Raw genomic sequence first — 11,993 nt, forward strand, 5'->3', positions numbered from 1 at the left:
AAGGTCACCTAGGAGACAGAGCACCTCAGCTGGGCGCTTCATAGTGAGAGCAGAGGAGCTGAGGTTGAGAAGGCTGAGGATATTGGGAGGGCTGAAAATTCACCCTTCATTCAGTTAGTGATGGGGAAGTATCGAAGGTTTCTGGTCCAGGAGTTGGTTGAAAAGACCTGTTCCTTAGGAATGGGACTTTGCCATCGTGGATGGGATGGACTAGAACGGTTGAGGTGGGAAGCCGGGAACCAGTTTGAAAACTATAACAATAGTCCACACGAGAAGTCCTGAGTATCTAGGGCCAGGGCCCCTGTGAGTATAGGAATGCGAAGGAATATAAGAGAAATGACAGTGGGTAAAGATGTGGGACAGAAACAGCAGTGGTGACAGCTTGAATTGGAGTAGGGAGTGAGCTGGGCAAGAGAAGAAAATGAAAAATATACATTTACATAAAGTGCCAGGCATGAATGGATGTTGATGTCTGTGTGTGTGTGTGTGTGCGTGTGTGTGTGTGAAGAGAGAAAGAGGGAGAGGAACAATATTTTGGTGAGACAATGATAATTTTTATTTTGACATTTTGAGTTTGGGACACCAGTAGACAACTCAGGTAGAAATTATAAACTTTCTGAGTATAAGGGGATTTAAGGACAAGAATATCTGGCTGCACTGTGCCCACAGCCCCGCATGGCAACAATGCGTCTGCTGGAGCTAAGTAGTTGCCGGCCCCTTTGGACAGGACTCTGCATTCGCCATACTGTCCATCACTCCCTAGTGTTTCCCCTATACGAAGCTTGTATTTTTCTGGTTACTTAATTTTTTAAATATTTTTTTACCGTTCAAAAATGGTTAATTTGTTTTTGCTTAAAATATTTCTTTTCTCTTATAGACAATTAACTTCATACCTCTGTTAAAAAGGTTTCTCCAATCCGCGGTCATGCTAAATTACATGATTTTTATTATTTTACTTTTTACATGTAAACACTCCATCGAGAACTAATTTTTGCAAATGCTTGAGATTGGGAGCTAACTACATTTTCTTCCAGGAGATATCCATTTAGGTCAGCACCATCAAATTTCCCATTAAATCTTTCCCATTGAATTAAATCTCCTTTGTCAGATATTAAGTTCCTGTATTTACTGGGGATCTATTCCTATGTTCTCTATTCCAGTTTACTAACCTCTTACTTTCCTCATGACTAGGAGAAGCAAGACAAAGCTCTAAAAGCAAGTTGGAGGATAAGCATGAACCCAGGTTCTGCCTAGAGAACCTGTCTTGAGGTCCTTTATAGGAAGATAAGCAGAACAAAGGAGGACAGACACATATGAATAGTTTGGAGGTTGGAAAATACAGGCAGTTTTGGTGACATTGAGTTTTGTATTCTTGGGAAGCAGTCATATGGTACTGGCTAGTTTGCCATTGAATGAGAAATCATGAAAGGCAATTGAGGCTGATAATTTGAAACAAAGGAAGACCTAGCAAAGAAATGAAAAAGAAAAAGAGATGAAGAATGTGGGCCATGAACACCAACACTCTGATACTGAGACCAATTTCGTTCCATTCAGGGAGCATTTTCGAGTCTTTCTGCTGGGTAAGAAACCAACCTGAATATGCATTAAGTTGGTTAGATGAGTGACTGTACCTGGGAGAGAGAGGAGAGAGGTGCAGGTCTTGGCCAAGGAAAGCCCCGTTTAGCTACCTACAGAGGCCAAATTCACAATGCAAGTGCATCTTCCCTTTCCTTTTTGGCCAGATCTAGACTAATAGAGCTCAAATTTTAGCTGTCACCAGAACCACCTGGAAGACTTGTTAGAGCACAGATTGCTGGGCCCCATCCCAGAGCTTCTGATTTAGTAGGTCTGGGGTGGAGCCTGGGAATTCACGTTTCTAACAAATTCCCAGGTGATGCTGATGCTTCTGATTGAGGGACCCCACTTTGAGAACCACGTCTCTAGACTTTAATAACAAAATGACTAATAATTCTACTAATTACTAACAATTTACCATCAAAATGACTAATAATATTTGAGAGATTTTAATTTTGTAAACGAAAACCTTATTTGTGAAGTTTTCTCTGACCCTCCTCTTGTAGAGTTGATGCCATCTCTGTGTGCACCGATGAAGTGGCATTTAAGTTACATCTTAAAGGATGTATGCAAAGGTAGAAGGTATAGGAGGCAGATGGAGGGAAGAGCAAATGCACAGCCATAGAGGAGTGAGGAAACTGCATGTAATTCTGTTTGGCTAAGGAAGAGGGACAGGGCGAGGAGATAGGGCTGGAGGGGAAGGAGACCAAGAAATCCACCAGGGACCGTGTAAACCACACCAAGGAATGTGGACATGGTGCCTGAGGAACTCCTTTGGCCAACAGAAAGGCAGCATCAAAGGTGCAGCTTAATTTCTGACTGGCCAACGTGTTAATGGAAGAGCCACTGATTCAAAAGAGCAGGTTTGGGGAATGGGGAAGGGACAAAGAATTCAGCTGGAGGAGGTGGGCAGGAATATGTTCAGTTTTAGGCACTTGTGAAGCATCCATGTCCAGGAGGCAGTTGGATGTAGAGTCTGAAGCTCAGGAAGGAGAGTTGGGTGCCAGTGGCCTCACTGTCCAACCTATAAGGGTAAAAAAGTAAGCGGGCAAGAGGAACTGAGGTCAGCGATAGGCCCTGGAGAGCACCAACTTTTCAGGAGCAAGTGGAAGAACAGGAACCAGCAAAGGAAGCTGGGGAGGAACAGTCAGACAAGTAGAAGCAGAACAGAGGCCAAGGCAGGAGGACAGAGCTTTACCACCAGGTGCTACAGTTTAGACGTGAGCATGCCACAAAGAAGCCTCAGGAGTGCCTCAGGGTAACGCTCTGTCCTCCACAGGGCAGCCATGCTGACCAAAGAGGCTGGAGCCCCAGGGCAGCCTCTCCAGCCACAAAGCAGCCTTTGCTGGAACTCCTGCAGTAGAGTGGAATGCGGTCCGACCACTGAGATCCCCGCCGGCCTGCAGCACTTGCTGCTCCACGGTGACAGTGCACTGGAGCCTCGGGATACCCACGGTCAGTGACCGGCTGAAGTGCACCCATGAGTAAGGCTCAGTGAGTCAGCTGGTGATGGTCATGTTTCAGGTGCTGGAAGTGGAGCTGGCTGGTGCTGAGGGTGGAAGGCAGAAAACAGACTCCAGGAATCGCAAATCTGTCTACACATATACTGAATGTGTCTCTCCTTTCTGCAACTGGTACACTATTTTAATGGTGTCCAAGTTGGCTCAGGGTGACTGTCTAACCATGTTTGCCTACACTGCAAGTTGGAGCTTCACTGTTATTTTGAAATGCTTGCTTTGAAAAAGTTCTATGATGTTATGGTTTGAATTGTGCCCCCTGCCCCCAAAGATATATTGAAGTCCTAACCCCCAGTACCTTAGAATGTGACCTTATTTGGAAGTAGGGTCAGTGCAGATGTAATTAGTTAAGATTAGGTTGTGCTGGAGTAGCGTAGGCCCCTCATCCATTATGACTGGTGTCCTTAGAAGATGACAAGAGACACAGAGGCACACACAGAGGGAGAACACCGTGGGAAGATGGAGCAGAAATTGGAGGGATATATCTACAAGCCAAGGAATGCCAGGAATTGCTGGCCATCACCAGAAGCTAGGAGAGGCCTGAAACTGATTCTCCCTCAGAGCTCTCAGAAGGAACCAACCCTGCCAACACCTTGACTTCGGATTTCTAGCTTCCAGAACTGTGAGAGAATACATTTCTGTTATTTTAAGCCGCCTTTTGTGTAATATGTTGTTATAACAGCTCTAGGAAACAAACACATGGAAAATTAGAAATCCATTCATATTATCATAAGACATTTCAATATGAAATTTGTCAAAGCAAAACAAATTTGCGCAACAAAGAATTTGTTAGATTCTTTGACTATAATTTCAACAGGTGTAAATTTGGGGTTTTTTCATCTTTATTAAGGTACAATTGACAAATAAGATAGTAAGATATTTAAAGTGTACATGATGTTTTGATATACATATACATTGTGAAGATATTGAGTTAATTACCACATCCATGATCTCAAATATTTACTTTTTTTTTTTTTTTTTTTTTTTGGTGAGAATGTTTAAGTTCTACTTTCTTAACAAATGTCAGGTATATAACACAGTGTTATCAACTATACTCACCATATTATACCCTAGATCCTCAGACCTTATTTGTCATTGGAAGTTTATACCCTTTTACCAGCCTCTCCCTGTTTTCCCCACCTCCAACCCCTGACAACCAATTATCTATTCTCTGGTTCTTTAGTTTGACTTTTAAAAACATTCTCCATATAAGTGATACTATACAGTATTTGTCTTTCTCTGCCTGGCATATCTCATTTAGCATAATGCTCTCTAGGTTCACCCATGTTGTTGCAAATTTCAGGATTTCCATCTTTTTAAGGCTGAATAATACTCCACTGTAATATTCCATTTATTTATTTATCTCATAATTTTATAATATAAAGAAGATGCAAATTTTCCACTAATTCCCACAGATAGGTGCCTTCCAATCTCCTCCAGTTTATTCCATTGTTTTGTACCAATATTATTTTTTCTATGTGTACCATGACATAAAAAGTTGGAAAGAACAAGAAGCACTAAAGTAGAGGGTATCAAGAAGTATTAGTGGAGTCTGGAGGAGGAGCTTCAAGATGGTGGAGGAGTAAGACGCGGAGATGACCTTCCTCCCCACAAATACATCAGAAATACATCTACATGTGGAACAACTCCTACAGAGCACCTACTGAACGCTGGCAGAAGACCTCAGACCTCTCAAAAGGCAAGAAATTCCCCACGTACCTGGGTAGGGCAAAAAAAAAAAAAAAAAAGGAAGAAAAAACAGAGGCAAAAGAATAGGGACGGGACCTGCACCAGTGGGAAGGAGCTGTTAAGGAGGAAAGGTTTCCACACACTAGGAGCCCCTTCACGGGCGGAGACTGCAGGTGGCGGAGCAGGGGGAGCTTCGGAGCCACGGAGGAGAGCACAGCCACAGGGGTGCGGAGGGCAAAGCGGAGAGATTCCCGCACGGAGGATCGGGGCCGACCGGCACTCACCATGCCGAGAGGCTTCTCTGCTCACCCGCCGGGGTGGGTGGGGGCTGGGAGCTGAGGCTCGGGTTTCGGTCGGAGCGCCGGGAGAGAACTGGGGTTGGCTGCGTGAACACAGCCTGAAGGGGCTAGTGCGCCACAGCTAGCCGGGGGGGAGTCCGGGACAAAGTCTGGAGCTGCGTAAGAGACAAGAGACTTTTTCTTCCCTGTTTGTTTCCTGGTGCGCAAGGAGAGGGAAGAGCGCTGCTTAAAGGAGCTCCAGAAACAGTCGCGAGCCACGGCTATCAGTGCGGACCTCAGAGACGGGCATGAGACGCTAAGGCTGTTGCTGCAGCCACCAGGAAGCCTGTGTGCGAGCACAGGTTACTATCCACACACCTCGTCCGGGGAGCCTGTCCAGCCCGCCACTGCCAGGGTCCCAGGATCCAGGGACAACTTCCCCGGGAGAATGCACGGCGTTCCTCAGGCTTGTTCCTCTGCTGCCGCAGGCTCGCCCCGCACTCCATGCCCCTCCCTCCCCCTGGCCTGAGTGAGCCAGAGCCCCCGAATCAGCTGCTCCTTGAACCCCGTCCTGTCTGAGCGAAGAACAGACGCCCTCAGGCGACCTACATGCAGAGTTGTGTCCAAATCCAAAACTGAACCCCAGGAGCTGTGCGAACAAAGGAGAGAAAGGGAAATCTCTCCCAGCAGCCTCAGGAGCAGTGGATTAAATCTCCACAATCAACTTGATGTACCCTGCATCTGTGGAATACCTGAATAGACAACGAATCATCCCAAATTGAGGAGGTGGACTTCGGGAGCAATGACATTTTTTTTTTCCCTTTTTCTCTTTTTGTGAGTGTGTATGTGTATGCTTCTGTGTGTGATTCTATCTGTATAGCTTTGCTTTTACCATTTGTCCTAGGGTTCTGTCTGTCCGTTTTGGGTTTTTTTTTTTTATTATTATTACTTAAAAAATTTTTTTTCTTAATAATTATCTTTTTATTTTAATAACTTTATTTATTTTATTTTCTTCTTTCTTTCTTTCTTTTCTTTTTCTCCCTTTTATTCTGAGCTGTGTGGAGAACAGGCTCTTGGTGCTCCAGCCAGGCATCAGGGCTGTGCCACTGAGGTGGGAGAGCCAAGTTCAGGACACTGGTCCACAAGAGACCTCCCAGCTCCACGTAATACCAAACAGCGAAAATCTCCCAGAGATCTCCATCTCAACGCCAAGACCCAGCTCCACTCAAAGACCAGCAAGCTACAGTGCTGGATACCATATGCCAATCAACGAGCAAGATAGGAACACACCCCATCCATTAGCACAGGGGCTGCCTAAAATCATAATAGGGCCACAGACACCCGAAAACACACCACCAGACTTGGACCTGGCCTCCCGAAAGACAAGATCCAGCCTTATCCACCAGAACACAGGCACTAGTCCCCTCCACCAGGAAGCCTACACAACCCACTGAACCAACCTTAGCCACTGGGGACAGACACCAAAAACAACGGAAACTACGAACCTGCAGCCTGCAAAAAGGAGACCCTAAAAACAGTAAGTTAAGCAAAATGAGAAGACACAGAAACACACAGCAGATGAAGGAGCAAGGCAAAAAACCGCCAGACCTAACAAATGAAGAGGAAATAGGCAGTCTACCTGAAAAAGAATTCAGAATACTGATAGTAAAGATGATCCAAAATCTTGGAAATAGAACGGAGAAAATACAAGAAACGTTTAACAAGGACCTAGAAAAACTAAAGAGCAAAAAAACAGTGATGAGCAACACAATAAATGAAATGAAAAATTCTCTAGAAGGGTGCTTTCCTGGTGGCGCAGTGGTTGAGAGTCCACCTGCCAATGCAGGGGACACGGGTTCGTGCCCCAGTCCAGGAAGATCCCACATGCCGCGGACCGGCTAGACCCGTGAGCCATGGCAGCTGAGCCTGCACGTCCGTGCTCTGCAGCAGAAGAGTCCACAACAGTGAGAGGCCTGCATACCGAAAAGAAAAAAAATTCTCTAGAACGGATCAATAGCAGAATAACTGAGGCAGAAGAACGGATAAGTGACCTGGAAGATAAAAAAAATGGAAATAACCACTGCAGAGCAGAATAAAGAAAAAAGAATGAAAAGAATTGAGGACAGTCTTAGAGACCTCTGGGACAACATTAAACGCACCAACATTCGAATTATAGGGCTCCCAGAAGAATAAGAGAAAAAAAAAAGGGACTGAGAAAATATTTGAAGAGATTATAGTTGAAAACTTCCCTAATATGGGAAAGGAAATAGTTAATCAAGTCCAGGAAGCACAGAGAGTCCCATACAGGATAAATCCAAGGAGAAACATGCCAGGACACATATTAATCAATCAAAAATTAAATAAAAAGAACAAATATTAAAAGCAGCATGGGGAAAACAACAAATAACACATAAGGGAATCCCCATAAGGTTAACAGCTGATCTTTCAGCAGAAACTCGGCAAGCCAGAAGGGAGTCGCAGGACATATTTAAAGTCATGAAGGAGAAAAACCTACAACCAAGATTACTCAACCCAGCAAGGATCTCTTTCAGATTTGATGAAGAAATTAAAAGCTTTACAGACGAGCAAAAGCTAAAAGAATTCAGCACCACCAAACCAGCTTTACAACAAATGCTACGACTTCCCTGGTGGTGCAGTGGTTAAGAATCCACCTGCCAACTCAGGGGACACGGGTTCGGGCCTTGGTCCGGGAGGATCCCACATGCCACAGAGCAACTAAGCCTGTGTGCCACAACTGCTAGGCCTGCGCTCTAGATCCCACGAGCCACAACTACTGAAGCCCGTGCAGCTACAGCCCATGCTCCTCAACAGGAGAAACCACTGCAATGAGAAGCCCATGCACCACAATAAAGAGCAGCCTCTACTCACCGCAACTAGAGAAAGCCCACGCGTAGCAACAAAGACCCAACATAGCCAAAAATAAAAATATATATATAAATAAATAAATAAATTTATAAAAACAAAACAAAACAAAATGCTAAAGGAACTTCTCTAGGCAAGAAACACAAGAGAAGGAAAAGACCTACAATAATAAACCCAAAACAATTAAGAAAATGGTAATAGGAACATACAAATCGATAATTACCTTAAATGTAAATGTAAATTACCTTAAATGTAAATGTAAATGGATTAAAAGCTCCAACCACAAGACATAGACCCATATATATGCTGTCTACAAGAGACCCACTTCACGCCTAGGGACACATACAGACTGAAAGTGACGGGATGGAAAAAGATATCCCATGCAAATGGAAATCAAAAGAAAACTGGAGTAGCAATTTTCAAATCAGACAAAATAGACTTTAAAACAAAGACTATTAAAAGAGACAAGGGAGGACACTACATAATGATCAAGGGATCAATCCAAGAAGAAGATATAACAATTGTAAATATTTATGCACCCAACATAGGACCACCTCAATACACAAGTCAAATACTAACAGCCATAAAAGGGGAAATCGACAGTAACACAATCATAGTAGGGGACTTTAACACCCCATTTTCACCAATGGACAGATCATCCAAAATGAAAATAAATAAGGAAACACAAGCTTTAAATGATACATTAAACAAGAGGACTTAATTGATATTTATAGGACATTCCATCCAAAAACAACAGAATACACATTCTTCTCAAGTGCTCATGGAACATTCTCCAGGATAGATAATATCCTGGATCAAAAATCAAGCCTTGGTAAATTTAAGAAAATTGAAATTGGGCTTCCCTGGTGGTGCAGTGGTTGAGAGTCTGCCTGCTGGTGCAGGGGAGGCAGGTTCGAGCCCTGGTCTGGGAGGATCCCACATGCCGCACAGCAACTAGGCCCACGAGCCAAAACTACTGAGCCTGCGCGTCTGGAGCCTGTGCTCCGCAACAAGAGAGGCCGCGATAGTGAGAGGCCCACGCACCACGATGAAGAGTGGCCCCCACTTGCCACAACTAGAGAAAGCCCTCACACAGAAACGAAGACCCAACACAGCAAAAATTAATTAATAAACTCCTACCCCCAACATCTAAAAAGAAAATTGAAATTGTATCAAGTATCCTTTCCGACCACAATGCTATGAGACTAGATATCAATGAGAGGATAAAAACTGTAAGAAATACAAACACATGGAGGCTAAACCATACACTACTTAATATTCAAGAGATCACTGAGGAAATCAAAAAATACCTAGAAAAAAGTGACAATGAAAACACAAAGACCCAAAACCTATGAGATGCAGCAAATGCACTTCTAAGAGTGAAGCTTATAGCAATACAATCCTACCTTAAGAAACAAGAAACATTTCAAATAAACACCCTAACCTTACACCTAAAGCAATTAGAGAAAGAACAAAAAAACCCCGAAGTTAGCAGAAGGAAAGAAATCATAAAGATGAAGTCAGAAATAAATGAAAAAGTAATGAAGGAAATGATAGCAAAGATCAATAAAACTAAAAGCTGGTTCTTTGAGAAGATAAACGAAATTGATAAACCATTAGCCAGACTCATCAAGAAAAAAAGGGAGAAGACTCAAGTCAATAGAATTAGAAATTAAAAGGGAGAAGTAACAACTGACACTGCAGAAATACAAAGGATCATGAGAGATTACTACAGGCAACTCTATGACAATAAAATGGACAAACTGGAAGAAATGGACAAATTCTTAGAAAAGCACAACCTTCCAAGACTGATCCAGGAAGAAATAGAAAATATGAACAGACCAATCACAAGCGCTGAAATTGAAACTATGATTAAAAATCTTCCAACAAAAAAGAGCCCAGGACCAGATGGCTTCACAGGTGAATTCTATCAAACATTTAGAGAAGAGCTAACACCTATCCTTCTCAAACTCTTCCAAAATATAGCAGAGGGAGGAACACTCCCAAACTCATTCTACGAGACCACCATCACCCTGTTACCAAAACCAAAGATGTCACAAAGAAAGAAAACTACAAGCCAATATCACTGATGAACATAGATGCAAAAATCCTCAACAGAATACTAGCAAACAGAATCCAACAGCACATTAAAAGGATCATACACTATGATGAAGTGGGGTTTATCCCAGGAATGCAAGTATTCTTCAATATATGAAAATCAATCAACGTGATACACCATATTAACAAACTGAAGGAGAAAAACCATATGATCATCTCAATAGATGCAGAGAAAGCTTTTGACAAAATTCAACACCCATTTATGATAAAAAAAAAAAACCCTCTAGAAAGTAGGCATAGAGGGAACTTTCCTCAACATAATAAAAGCCATATATGACAAACCCACAGCCAACATCATCCTCAATGGTGAAAAACTGAAACCATTTCCACTAAGATCAGGAAGAAGACAAGGTTGCCCACTCTCACCACTATTATTTCACATAGTTTTGGAGTTTTAGCCACAGCAATTAGAGAAGAAAAAGAAAGAAAAGGAATCCAAATCGGAAAAGAAGAAGTAAAGCTGTCACTGTTTGCAGATGACATCATATTATACATAGAGGCTCCTAAAGATGCTACCAGAAAACTACTAGAGCTAATCAATGAATTTGGTAAAATAGCAGGATACAAAATTAATGCGCAGAAATCTCTTGCATTCCTATACACTAGTGATGAAAACTCTGAAAGAGAAATTAAGGAAACACTCCCATTTAGCACTGCAACAAAAAGAATAAAATACCTAGGAATAAACCTACCTAAGGAGACAAAAGACCTGTGTGCAGAAAATTATAGGACACTGATGAAAGAAATTAAAGATGATACAAATAGAGAGATATAACATGTTCTTGGATTGGAAGAATCAACATTGTGAAAATGACTCTACTACCCAAAGCAATCTACAGATTCAATGCAATCCCTATCAAACTACCACTGGCATTTTTCACAGAACTAGAACAAAAAATTTCACAATTTGTATGGAAACACAAAAGACCCCGAATAGCCAAAACAATCTTGAGAAAGAAAAACGGAGCTGGAGGAATCAGGCTCCCTGACTCCAGACTATACTACAAAGCTACAGTAATCAAGGCAGTATGGTACTGGCACAAAAACAGAAATATAGATCAACGGAACAGGATAGAAAGCCCAGAGATAAACCCACGCACGTATGGTCACTTTATCTTTGATAAAGGAGGAAAGAATATACAGTGGAGAAAAGACAGCCTCTTCAATAAGTGGTGCTGGGAAAACTGGACAGCTACATGTAAAAGAATGAAATTAGAACACTCCCTAACACCATACACAAAAATAAACTCAAAATGGATTAAAGACCTAAATGTAAGGCCAGACACTATCAAACTCTTAGAGGAAAAAATAGGCAGAACACTCTACGACACAAATCACAGCAAGATCCTTTTTGACCCACCTCCTAGAGAAATGGAAATAAAAACAAAAATAAACAAATGGGACCTAATGAAACTTAAAAGCTTTTGCACAGCAAAGGAACCCATAAACAAGAAAGAAGACAACCCTCAGAAATGAGAGAAAATACTTGCCAACAAAGCACCTGACAAAGGATTAATCTCCAAAACATACAAGCAACTCATGCAGCTCAATATCGAGAAAACAAACAACCCAATCCAAAAATGGGCAGAAGACCTAAATAGACATTTCTCCAAAGAAGATATACAGATTGACAACAAACACGTGAAAGGATGCTCAACACCACTAATCATTAGGGAAATGCAAATCAAAACTACAATAAGATATCATCTCACACCGGTCAGAATGGCCATCATCAAAAAATCTAGAAACAATAAATGCTGGAGAGGGTGTGGAGAAAAGGGAACCCTCTTGCACTGTTGGTAGGAATGTAAATTGATACAGCCACTATGGAGAACAGTATGGAGGTTCCTTAAAAAACTACAAATAGGGCTTCCCTGGTGGTGCAGTGGTTGAGAGTCCACCTGCCGATGCAGGGGACACAGGTTCGTGCCCC

The sequence above is a fragment of the Aethalodelphis obliquidens genome, unplaced genomic scaffold (genome assembly GCF_003676395.1).
Source record: "Aethalodelphis obliquidens isolate GAN/ISIS:26980383/991018 unplaced genomic scaffold, ASM367639v1 scaffold88, whole genome shotgun sequence".
In the NCBI taxonomy this organism is placed as follows: Eukaryota; Metazoa; Chordata; class Mammalia; order Artiodactyla; family Delphinidae; genus Aethalodelphis; species Aethalodelphis obliquidens.